We start from the raw sequence: 13403 nt of genomic DNA, 5'->3' as shown, positions 1-13403 counted from the left end.
AAATTGAGAGCATTTCTTATGTGCCTCGAAATTTGGTGGGGATTGTTGGAATATTTGGGCTAGGCCCATTTATTTCATTTAATCTTAAGGCCCATGATTAATGCTAGGTGGTTAAAGTGGTTAATCCCAAATGGGTAGTTAAGGAGTATCTTAACCAACTTAAATTGGTGAACTATCTGTGCACTAATTGAGAAGTTGAGTAAGAGAGAAAGGGTGCCACATGCACACGCGCTCGCTCGTCGAGCCGAGCCGAGCCGCGGCGCGGCACGGCGGCGTGATGTGTAGGCTGGGCTTGGTTTGGTTTTGCAGTTTTTAGTCACGAGTTGATGACTAGTAACTGACGCTGTGTTTAGTGACTAGTAACTGACGTGGTTTAAAAGGCTGACACCAATGACTAGTAATGGTTGGGGGTTACTGGTAACTGATAGTGACTAGTAATGGCTGGAGGTTACTGGTAATTGATGGCTGGTTAATGGCTATCAATCACCTATGACAGTGTCCAAGGTCACTGAATCTTCTTGCTCTTGTGTCTATAAAAAGATGCTCATACTCTGGTTAACGCGCACGAGAAAAACCACTCTCTCGTCCGTTTCTGCTGCTACCCGCTGCTACTTTCGCATCTCCATCGCAAGCCTCTGTGTGCACAGAGCTTGCGAGAGCAGGTCTCCAAAATTTCGTCTTGCTGCGACACTTGCACGAGTAGGCAAGCGATCAAGTTTTTGGGGAGTTCATCTTCTGCGCGATTGCTCGCTGCGAACGACTATGTCCTACTACTTCCCGGAGGTCGTTCGATGGACTGCGCTGCACCAAATCGTCACTGCACCAACTCTGATTGACTACATCGAATAGCTCGAACCGAAGTTTCAGGCACAATATCTGATACTTCCAGTTCTGGGAACAGCACACCCATTGCCTCCGGCAATGATCCTGCCCCTGACTACACTAAGGTTCTTTTATTTCTTTCTGTTCATGATTAAAATTGTGTTAAACATGAACACTCGCACAAGCTCTGAGTCACTCACAATAATCATGATTTACTTAATATTCGGTATGTATTACTTAATATTCGGAATTAATAGCCTAAATTTCTAACATGCACTTTGCAGTCTGCAGTAGCCAAATGGAACTGTTACACACAAACAGAAGTCAGAGGCAATAAAATAGAATGGCGGATGTGGTAGCTGGCATCTCACAGTGTGGGATGTAAACAATAACCTAGCGAGCATCTGAGGTGGACCAGGCATGACATGAGCTCAACTACCTGCTTACTGATACTGGTAGTGCATATCACGATCATGCCCATTGCTCGTGGAGTCATGGCTGTCCTGGAACAGTTTGCATTGTTTAGTGGATCAAGGGGATTAGGAAATTGAATTATTGTAGAGGAAGTGTGTGTACCCCCTAAAGTAATGTTGACTAAATCTTTTTGTTCACCACAAGATACCTTCATGACGAACTTGATGGATATGAGTTTCTTTTGCCCATTTGGCCTTGAATTAAGGCATGCACTCCAGTAGGTGTTAGAAGATTTAATCCAGATTTGCAAGCCACCTTAGCTTGTGATCATGCTTAGCACATACGTAAACCATGAAGACTGCTTCACCGTAACATTAACCAAACGTTTTTCCAAAAGACTTGCTAAAAGAACCAACAAAGATATCATAACACGTTACCACAATTGCCGTCTCATCTTTTGGCGATACTTCTGGCGAGAGAAGTTACCTACCCTGGCCGAACAAAAGAAAACGGTCTCTCCGTCGTCTCCATTGGTGAGCAAGAAATACGATGCTCCGGTCGCCGTCGGCCTTTTGTTACATCCATCCAGACGGCACCAAGCACTTGGCGCCACGGTGAAAGTGCACCGTCGCGCTGCCGTTTTCAGGAAATCGAGAAAACGACGGCAGCACCAAAAAAGGCCGGAGTAAAAACCCTGCTTTCTCATGTGTTTTATGAAAGAAAAGGTTGCACTCCCAAATGGAGCGAGATGTACGAGGGGGCGACCATTTTTTTTCACTCACGTGCGGAGTTGCCACACGAGCTTAACTTAACAACCGTACAAGTTTTTGGAATCAGAACGGCCAAGCTTTTTGGCTGTGACGCTGGGTGTTCTCGCAAGTGGCACTGCTTTGTGTAACGTGGGCCGTTTTCGTACCGTGTGCCTTTCAGTCCGAATAGGCGTCGACACAACATGCCGGTTGAACCGTGTTCGATGAAAATCAAGGTGGTTTAATGTTCTCTTAGATCATCAGAGCTTCTCCTCTATCTGCTAGTTCACATACTCTTTAAAATAAAATTCATAGAAACTTTTAGGGCTGTTTGGATAGCTCGGAAAAGTTTTAGGATTTTTTTAGATAATGGAAGATATTCTCTTGTGAGAATGCATCAGATCATAAACGATAATGGAAAAGTTTTAGGATAGTCATGTCACTTTCACGTGAAGTGCGAATGTCCAAGAGAAACAATCTAGAATCCCTTATATTTCAAAAATAAATCTCAGAGATACTCCAATCAAAGATCACTAGCTCTCCTCGCAAGATTACTTCAATTTTCTCATTCGTAAGTCAAACAAGAGTATAGATTCGCCCCTACTCTAATCTTATTCTCAGTTTCTCACACAAGCCCTTCTTCCTTGTTTTCTTCTAACTGTCTCAACGAACCTCCTTTTATCAGTGCCTTTTCGATCAAGTCTAGCTTAACATTCCACTGCTGCCATCTCTGTATGCCTTCTATCACCGCTACCACTATTCCGTACCATTAACCACTGTGCACTTACCTCCTCGCCACCTCCACTGTCCACCGGCGAGCTCCAACCACCGGTACAGTGTCGGTGCTCGCCGCCACGCTGGTCACCCGCTATAACCACCAACCACAAACCTCCCACATGATTCCTCTACCAGGCCACCCTAGCCGTAAATCCTCACGTCCATTCTCTATTTTTAGTATATCTTTATTTTTTTTGAAGACCGTAGTATAACTTTATGACTTACGAATAATAAGCTAGATTTCAGTCATATGCTATGGAGTAAATTCTTTAGAGCAAATGTTATAACATGACTAGTTGCCCCCAATAATCTGACACAATTAGAACTTGTTAATGGATAACATGCCCTATCTTATTTGTGACCACAAGTTAATAAGAATGTGCCCCAAGTTGGCTTCAGAATTGGAATAGAGATCTCAATTATTGGGGAGCGTATCTCATCAACTCTTGGCATCATCCGACCCGATCTCCCAGCCACATTTGCATCCTCTCCTCGTGGGAAGCTCGCCGTGCAATGCATCATGGGGACAGGAACCAGCTGCGCACGTGCGCGCCCGGGTGAGGCCACCTTGCATGCTCCCCAGTGATAAACAAGAACAAGCCTCATTTTTTTTCTTTTTCTGTTTGGAGCGTACAGTGCTTTACCCAAGCACATCCTTGGCCAGAATATAACCCAGCAGTTGACGTGCATAGCATGCCGTATTTAGGCCGCGTGCCTCTTGTTCGTTTGTGCCTAGCTAATCCTAAGTGGCCAACTTCCCTTCCTTCGCTTCTTCTTTATTCTTCCTAAAAATCATGAAGGGGCTCAAAGGGGGACTCCATTGTTCGAATGGCGGTAGGAGGACTTGAGCCCCGTCCACCCCATCGCTAGCCTACTACATTGAAAATTTGCAATCGATCTATGCCACGGTCCAAGCCGGTCTACCTCTCTGCTCATGGAGGATTGATGGAGGCATGGCGCCAAGTCGTCCACGCGATTACACTTCAGGTGTCCAATCTCCGATCTGGACAGCTCTCGTTTTAGGCACAGTTTTTTTTATCCAACTGTACGTCTGGCTCCGCCGCCCTACCTGAGCCTGATCGATCGGACAGGGGCACATCAGGGCATGACGACAACCTTTTCCGCCGCCCGTGACTAGTGAGTTCTGTCGTGGTCACGCGTGACGCATCGCGCACCATGGCCGAGCACGCCGTGCTGCCGACTTGCCCGGCCTCATGCCCTACGCGCGCGCACGGCCGGCGGCGGATCGGATCGGAGTTTCGGATAACCTCAGCTGGCCCGAAAGGAAGCCGACGAGGTGGTGGCAGATCAGATTTAGCCTCCGATCCGATCGAGCATATGCTTTGCGCGTCGCGGTGGGGAAGTTATCATTTATTACTACCGCTTGCGTTGGTTGCAGAGGATTCGTGGGACTTTGGGTTGCGATCAGCCGACCATGGCCGCCTTTTTCACCGTCTCCATCCATCTACCTGTTGGATGGATCCGTTTCTATGTATGTAGAGTTTTTTAAGTGGGTTTTAGGTCTTCTTCCGTCCGGTGTGTTTAGAGTAGTCCCAACCCTCCACCTCAGCTGATGTCCATAGCATTAAATAGATTGCCATATAACAAAATGCTGAGGTGGCTAAAGAGTTAACAAGAAAAAAGAGGGGAAAACAAATACATCGTTTCTCATGCACGATCTGGTTTCGGCACGGTATCCAAGCAAAGAAATCGCAGAGGTAGTGTTGGGAAACAAGACGATTTCTTCATCACGTGGTTTGTGGGATCCATAGGGTTTCATTCACCGCAGACCTCCGCACGATGCACGTTGAGTTCCCCGTGGCCGGCCCGAGCCTCACCCCTGACCTCCCCGCGCCACCCCTCGACATTGCTATGGCCACGCGTTGCTCGCCATACTACTAGAAAAATGACCTTTCATCCCTAGCCTTAGTATCGGTTATTTTTGGATCCGGTACTAATGTTAGCATTAGTATCGGTTCCAAAGTTGGGAGTCCCCGGAGGCCCTCTAGTACCGGATGGGCTTACCCACTGGTACTAGAGGCTTCTTCCGCGCCTACCTCGAGGATTTAGAACTTTTTAGCTATCTTCCTCTTTCTCCTGCCACCGCACAGCACTACGCAGTGCCTTATCTCCTCCGATCCCTTCCTCCTCTCCTCTCTTCCACATAGCACAGCGCCCTCTTCTCTCTCCTCCCGCTCCTCTTCTCTCCATTTTTCTCGCCATCCTTCTTTTCCCTCCCACTCATCTTCTCCACCAGTGACCGGCTCCCTCCCTCCCTCTAGTGCGCCCTCTCCCTTGGCTTCCCCACACCTCCCCCCTTCGGTCGCCCCTCACCTCGTGCCTAGGGTGAGGAGCACCCGCGGGTTGAGGCGCGGCGGCGGCAGCGGTGGCAGGATGGCGCACAGCAGGGGCGCGCGGCGGCGGCGGCTTAGTGGCGTCGTGGGATGGCGGGATGCGTGCAACAGCAAGATGTGCGCCCCTCCCTCTCTCTCTCTAGATCTGCAGGATGCGGCGGAGGGGGCCGGGAGGAGGAGGAGGAGGAGGCGGCGGCGAGGGCGACTGGAGGGAGAGGGGGCTGGGAGGAGAAGGAGGCCAGAGCCGGAGCTGGCAGCGGGGGTGGAGGGAGGAGGAGCCGGCGGGGGTGGGGGCGGCGGCGGGGGCTGCCAGTTGGGAAGGGGGTGGGGGGAGGAGGGGCCGACGGCGGGGGCTGCCGGCGGGGAGGGGCGGCGGGGGTGGGGGGCGGGGCTCGAGGAATTTTGATTTTTTTTTATTTTTTAATACCCTCTGGTACCGGTTATTCCAACCAGTACTAGAGGGTACCGCCCTAGTACCGATTGGCCAGTACTGGTTGGCCAACCGGTACTAGAGGGGAGTTCCCAACCGGTACTAAATCCACCTTTTTCTAGTAGTGCCACCACGCGCTCGCCCCGCGGCGTCCTATCCCTGCGCCCAGTTTGTGTCCCGTTGTCGTGTGTGCCTCCCATCGTCGTCACGCAATGCACCCTGTCAGATCTGGCGCAGGATGGTGGAAGAGAAGGGGCGCCACTGGCCGCAGCCATGCCCGACTGCCCGTAGCACCCGCTGCCGCACAGCTCGGCTCTATGGCCTGACCGCTGTCGTGTCCCGACCACTGTCGGCATGTTGCTCGCGGCCACGCGAGGGCGCACACCCGACCGCTGCGCGTCACCTGACTGCAGCGCTGCCCGCCTCTGGCCTTTTGCTGTGCATGGCCGTGGCCACATCCTGCGGCTAGCCACATGCACAACTCGGTGCCCCGGCCGCCCAGGTGGAGACGCCCGCCACGCCTGGTAACACCCTAATTTTCAATTTTTGCATGTTAATAAAAATTGTTAAAATTTGCTAGAATTTAATTGCTTTTGTTTAAGGATTTAAGGATTTTCTAAGATTTTATTTAATTTCTTAGGCATTTAAATCTTTTCTAAAAGAAGTTAATGAATCATAGAAGTTCATTGTTGCATTCATGCTGGTGCATTGATTTCGGTTGTTTGAATTCAAATTTGTATTTGAATTCATGTTTAAATTTTTTTTAAGCAATAGGAAAAACCTTTCCTTTTTCTTTCTTTTTCTTCTCTCTTCAGCCCGCTTCCCTTTTCGGCCCAGCCCGCAGCAGCACCTCGCAAGACAAGCCGGCCCAGCTTGGCCTAGCTCCCGCGCCAGCCCCGCACCACGCCGGCCGCGTTCGCCTCTCCCGCTGACGCCCGGACCCACCTGTCACCTACTCCTTCCGCTCGCCCTCACCCGAGCCAGACTCGAGCTCGAGTCCGTGCCACATGCACGCCCACCTTCCGCCTTGGGCCCGCACGCCTAGGCCGCCTCCCGGGCTATAAAACCCTACCGCTGCCTCCGAAGCCCCTCTCACTAAACCCTACGCCCTGCTGCCTTGAGCTCCAACGTCGCAACCCTAGCCGCCGCACGAGCTTGAACCCACCACTGTCGCCTTTCTGTCGACGAATCACCGCCGGGAGCACCGCGAGGAGGTGAGGAAGCCGCCCGTGGAGATCACGTGCACTCCCGTGCCCCTCTTCGCGTGCGAGAGCTCGCCAGAGCTCGCCGTATCGCCGCCGAGCCGCCGAACTGAGCCGCATCTCATCCTCGTCGCCGCAATCGAGATCCTCGACCTCCTAGATGTGTTCGCAAGCCTTTTAGCTACCTCTAAGGCCAGATTGTGTCATGAATGGTGGCCAAACGCTCGTTTTTGAGCGAATTCCGACGAGATCGTCGTCCACCGCCGTCGCGCGTCGCGTCTCCTGCGCCCGTCTTGTTCCATTTGACCATAGCTGCCCGATCACGATCCAGCGGCCTAGATCGGATCTGATCGGAGTCAATATCAGTCAACCCGAGCCGCGCGTGCCATTCTTGCTAAAAGCCCCCGCTGTTTTCTCTTTTTGCACTCGAGGTCTTGTGCAATTTAAAAGTAATTAGATCTATGTCCTTTTTCATCTGTTTTAGCCCCTATCTTTTATAGTTTTTTTACCCGCCATCCTAGATATGCTCTTTTACACGGTAGACCTTTGGTTTATATGTATAATTAGGCTTTAGCCCTCGATTTCTTTAAGTTTAGCCCCTAAAAGTTTAGTTTTCTCGCAGTTAAGCCCCTGAATCTTGTTTAGCTCATACCTTTAGCGTTTTAAATCCGTTTTAAGCGATTCTTACGCCTATGAGATTGTGTTGATGCATAGATCAGTTTTATGGTCTTGTTTTATTCTGTTGCTACTGTTTGATGTAATATTTTCTTATTTTTATTTCTTTGTTTATTTATATGTACTTGTTTGATGCGCATAGAAGGATCGCCGTTCGAGGGATTCGAAGAGCAAGGCTTTGAAGACTTTGAGTAGCAAGAGCAAGTTTAGGAAGGCAAGTCATGCCCTTGATCATAATTTGATCCGATGCAACCTTTACTTTCATGTTCAATACACATATGCTATGCACTTTAAGTATATAAATATGATGGGTCCTATAAAAGATGTGCCTAGCTATATCCCTACACCTTGATCAACCTGGGTTTACTTTACTGTTGGGTAGTTCTTGCTTAGTTGCTCTAACCGGGTACGGTGGTATTAATGAATGTTTAAACTTATTTTATTTATGTTATACCTTCCATTAATACAAGATCATCTATGCTTAATTGGAACATGGAGAACCACCCGGAAAAATAGTGCAACCACAAGAACTACATGGCTTTGGTCTTGGCTAATTAATTAGAGACTCTAGGATAATCTTACCGAAAGGGTAAGAGGGGAGGCGTTGATGAGGTATAGCCGGGCCCTCAAGCTGATCTGCTCTATGGTAGTTTCATAGTCTGGAGAGAGGTTTATGCTCTGCGTCAACCTAAAACTTGGGCGGATTACTACTTACTAGGGAATCTTTGTAAAGGCCTTGTAGCGTCTGTATGCAATCACACCTCGGAAGTGTGGTATTGTGCCTGGCCCGCACAACATGGTTGGGTCTAAAGTTCTTTTGAACTTTTACGTGACTTGTGGGTAAATATGTACAACCTCTGTAGAGTGTAAAACTGTTATAACAGGTGCTCACGATCAAGAGCGGCCTGGACCCTCACATGATTAATTTATCGGAAGTCGAATTAAGTTGTTGTTATTTATTGTTGTTATCTTTATTTATGATCATGCTTAATGTGGGTGGTATAAACTTATATTTAGTAAATGCTAATAAAACTTGACCAACCAATTAAAATGCTGAAGTGCTATTAAACCATAGCCTATCCTTGCATAGCCTTACACTACACATTCCTCACGCTCACTGATTATCAACCATAAGTGTACTCGCCCTTGCTAAAAGTGCTGCTCAAACCAAGTCAACATTGAAGAAGTTCTTCAAGACTTTGAGAAGTTCTAAGCGTACGTGTGGCCCCAGTTAACTACATGTGGAGTCGTCATCATCGTTGGAGTTCCGCTGCTAGAATAAAGACTCATTTTGCTATTCAAATTAAAGACTATCGGTCATGTAATAAATATAATACTCTCTTTACGTTATGGCACTGTCTATGGTATTTCCTGAAGTTGTTGTATGTGTGAAATTTGATCCTGACGCACATATAATTTATTCATCTAATTTTATCTAATTTTGCTTTTAAAACCGGTGTGACAGCCTAACTGCAGGCAGCCGTGACCGCGCTAGGCCTCCCTGCCACCGTCACGCATGGCCTGCACTGCTGCCCGCCCAGCTCGATGCCACGGCAGCCAGAGCGGACGTCGCCGCCCTTTGCCTGCTGGCTCGCAGCCGTTGTGCTGCCGGTGAGGATTGGGTATTTGGGTGTTCGCATGGGAGGAGCACGGGAGGGAGGGGAGAAAGAGGATGGTGGATAGCGTTGATTGCGTGGCATAGCTGAGGAAACTGTGGGATGGAACTTATCGTGTCTTCGAGCAATGTCAAGCTGATTTGGCGGTGTAGAAACTGGTCATCCACACTTCGGGTTGGGACTACCCTTACTCGATGATCAGAGCTGGTACAATTCACCTTTTTTAAATTAAATTCCGCACCATATTCTCTAAACTATTATTGGAGCCTAATTTTCGTCCCTAAACTTCAAAACCAGATTATTACTTGCAAATATCTTGACGAGGTTGTTCACCCAAAAATACATGTCCAGCTCAAATTATATTTTTAAAAAGAAAAGTAATGGACGCCATATATGTAAAAGTAAAGAAAACCAGATTATTACTCTGGATGATTTTTTTTATACATAAAAGGGTCTTATTTTTGGTTCTTTAAGTTAAAGTTTAGTCCGTGTCACATCGAATATTCGGAGGCTCAACTAAGTTGAAGGCTGAACAGCTATTGACCCTTTCTTCATTGAGAGGCCATTATTAGGTTGACTCCACCCTTTGGAGTAGTAGACTAGTAGTTGAATAGATAATTGCAAGGCTCATGAATCGAACCAAGGACCAGTAGGCTCCAATAACTCTGAGATGAAAACACTTATTACATCCCTAAGCTTCAGGACAAAGAAAAAACAAATTTAAGTTGACATATCAAGAAACACGTCTTTTTGCACAAGATCTAACCACAGGAATTTGAAAGAAAAAGGTTGAAGCCCTGCAAACAATTCCATTCCAAAAGCTACTCGAAAAGAAGAACATGAGGGGATGATTGGATTATATTGCTTCAGAAGATAAATGGAACTATGACACTATCTGATTATTACTAATTGGAGGCTCCTTTTGAAGCCTCCAGGTGAAGCCACCTAGGATTCCTAGGTGGACACTCTAGAAAAAGAGAGAAATCCTAAAAATACTCACAGAAAAAACAAAACATCCGATCATCAATCGGTACACTCAAATCATCATAGCCATTGGATCTATTATATTTTCTAAAAATATTACCCACATATGCCACTATAAAAATAGCCTAAAGGAACCCCCTAAATCTATATCTAAATTACCTACCTCTAACATTATATAAAATCAACTAAAGTAACCCCATAATCTTCATCAAAATTACCCACTCATGCCATTATAAATAGTATTTAAAATAACTCCCTAAATTTGCAACTAAATTGCAAACCACTAATACTTAAAAAACTTAAAGTTACCCCATAAATTTGCATCTATATTACCCACATATGCCATTATTAAAAATAACATGAGGTCACACTACATTTGAATCCAATCACCTTAATTAAAAATATATGGCAATATATAAGTCTAAATCATCTATTTCTTACACTATTGGTAATGATATAATAACTAAGGTATATACGCATGATGTGTGCGTCATCATTTATAAAGATATAGAGCAAGTGATGAGAATATAGGTTTCTATGTTAAAATTACAGCTCAAACTTAGAGTCCATTAAACAAATTCAAGCACAGACTTGCGATGCAAAGTGAAAAGTTAAAGATTATAAATATGGATGAAAATATTATAAAGTAATTAGTAACTAAAATCTATCACAATCAGACAATCGAATGAATATAATAAGTATATATCTATATAAGTATTGTTTTTGAATATTTAACAAATGGGATGTAGCTCATTGTAACAGTTTTGTAGCAATGTGGTCTCATTTTTTTTTCATTGGAGACTCCACATTAGTTCTCACGAGACACGCTAGAAAAAAAAAGAAAAATCCTAAAAATTCTCAAAAAAATCAAAAATATCAATCATCAATCATGTAAACTATAATAATGATAGTCATTAATCCATTATATTTTCTTAAAAGTTAGCCACCACTATCATTATGAAAATATTTAATATAAACTGTAATTCTGTATCTAAATTACTGATGTTGGCCATTATAAAAAATAATCTAAAGTAACCTAAGAATCTTCATCCAATTTACTCATACGTATCATTATAAAGTATAATTTAAAATGTCATTCTAAATTTGTATCTAAGTTAACACATAAAGTAAACGCCTAAATCTTAATCTAATTATCTTCATGTGCATAAATGTCCAAAAGTAAACTAATATATGATTCTAAATGACCTATTTATGTCATTGTTAATGTAGAAATACTAAGCTAAAGTATATACATATGATGAGTATCACCATTTAGACCATTTATACATGTATGTGAGAAATTGATGAAAAATAATGATTTTTATACTAAACACAATGTATGGAGGTGCGATACAAAATAAAAAAAGTGTGAATGTGGATCAAAAAGTTTATAGAGTAATTACTCCCTCCATCCTAAATTACTATTCGTTTTAGCTTTTTCTAGATACATAGCTTTTATATTACTCTATAAACCTCTAGGTGCATATCAAAAGCTATTTATCTAGAAATAGCCAAAATGAATAGTAATTTGGGACGGAGGGAGTACTAATTAAAAATCAATCACAACTGGATAAAGATAAATATATATCTATATGGGTATTATGTTGAAGCATTGAAAAAATGAGAGAGTAGTAGGTAACCAATTTTAATTATTAGTAAGGAGTTTAATTTCAGATTTAATAGGTTTAAAAATATTAGCCCGTGCGAGGAGCACGGATTTATGGACTAGGTAAACTCATAGTAAAATTAGCGAGGACATCATTTGCCATTTGGTAGCTCTGGTCGTGGTGAACATAGCAATTCTGGGAGGTCACCGGATAATATTACATTCTGGTCTCGCATGCACGGCGAGCTGCATTTGCCTTGGTGAAGCCAGAAAAAGGTCAAGATTTTTTTAATGCCATCGATACTCGGTTGATGCACTGTAAACACCACTACAGTTTCCTAGAAAAAACAGGTGGGATGGGGGCTGGCTATTAGACTGAGACTTAGGAAAATGAAGGACCAACAGAAAGGGACAAATGATTCCTGAAAAGCCCTTGAACTTAAACTTAGCAACAGAAAGGAACTTGATGAATTTATTAGCAAGTAGCTTGTGTGGACGACATGAGCCCAACCACCTGCATACGTACTTGCTGGTGGTGGAAATGTACATGAGGACGAGAGGACCTTGCCCGCTGTTCAGCTGTCGCGGGTCATGGAACAGCTTGTTTAGTGATTTAATGGAATTAAGAACTAAATTATTGCAGAGGAAGTGTATACTCCCTCGAGAAGAAGATTTTCTTTTGACTGAATCCTTTCCTCCAATAATTCTCAAAAAAGGAATAATCCTTCACTTATGTCTCAATTTCACAACAAGATATCTTATGATAATTTCTTTTGGCCTTTTAGCCTTGAATTAAAGGTATTCTGGAATGCATATCAATTCCTCATCACACTATTTTTTACAAACTTACAATATAAATGCAAATACTTGTATATATGCACAGTCACTCCTCACCTTACCTCTATGAGTATATGAACTGGAACGATATAGATTTTGAGACGGATAAAGTCATTGACTCATTACGAGAGACTGTTTTTCACTCTGTGATAACCAAACATTTCCCAACAGTCGCTAAAAGACCCGTGCCATATGAGGTTGTATAAAGCACGCAACGCAAGCACCATTGGCATCTAGCATTTCCACAGCGATTCTTCTGGAGAGGACTAGGACAAGTCATCTTACCTACGGAGTATCCATCATCTGGCTGAACAAAAGAAAACGGCCTCATCGTCGTCTCCATCAGTGGGCCAAAAATAAGATGCTTCTGTCGCCGTCGGCCTGTTCCTACATGCAAACGGCACCAAGCACTCCAAGCCACGTTGAAAGTGCACCACTGCGAAGCCATTTTCGGGAATCATGGAGGGAAATCACGGCAGTGCCAAAACACAAGACGGGGAGAACTCTGATTCTTCTCAAGTGTTTTGCAAAACACTGCACTCCCTGACGGAATTCGAAATGCCTTTGCCTTTGCTGCAATGAACGTCTGGGAAAGACTGAACCGGATCGGTTTCGTGCGCGAAGTTTCGGTTTGCGCTTGCCAACCGTACAAGTTTTCGGCATCGGAACGGCGATGCTTTTGGATTGCAGAATGCATTTGGCCATCATCGTATGGGTGCGTTCCTTTCAGTCCAAATAGGTGCAGACAGGACACTTGGTTGGAACCGCGAAAATGAACGGTCCCAGGTTAGTGCAAATGGCTAATACTACATTGTTTGATAGGGCATCAGGTGCCAGAATTTCCCATCTCCTTGACAGGATGGAACGAAGAGAACACAGGACTCTGGGCTGATAGATTCTTGGCATAAAATCCCCTAGAAACTTTACAGCCTGTATA

The sequence above is a fragment of the Setaria viridis genome, chromosome 4, assembly GCF_005286985.2.
Source record: "Setaria viridis chromosome 4, Setaria_viridis_v4.0, whole genome shotgun sequence".
NCBI lineage: Eukaryota > Viridiplantae > Streptophyta > Magnoliopsida > Poales > Poaceae > Setaria > Setaria viridis.
The sequence above is the reverse complement of the archived record's forward strand: the minus strand, read 5'-3'. Positions refer to the sequence as shown.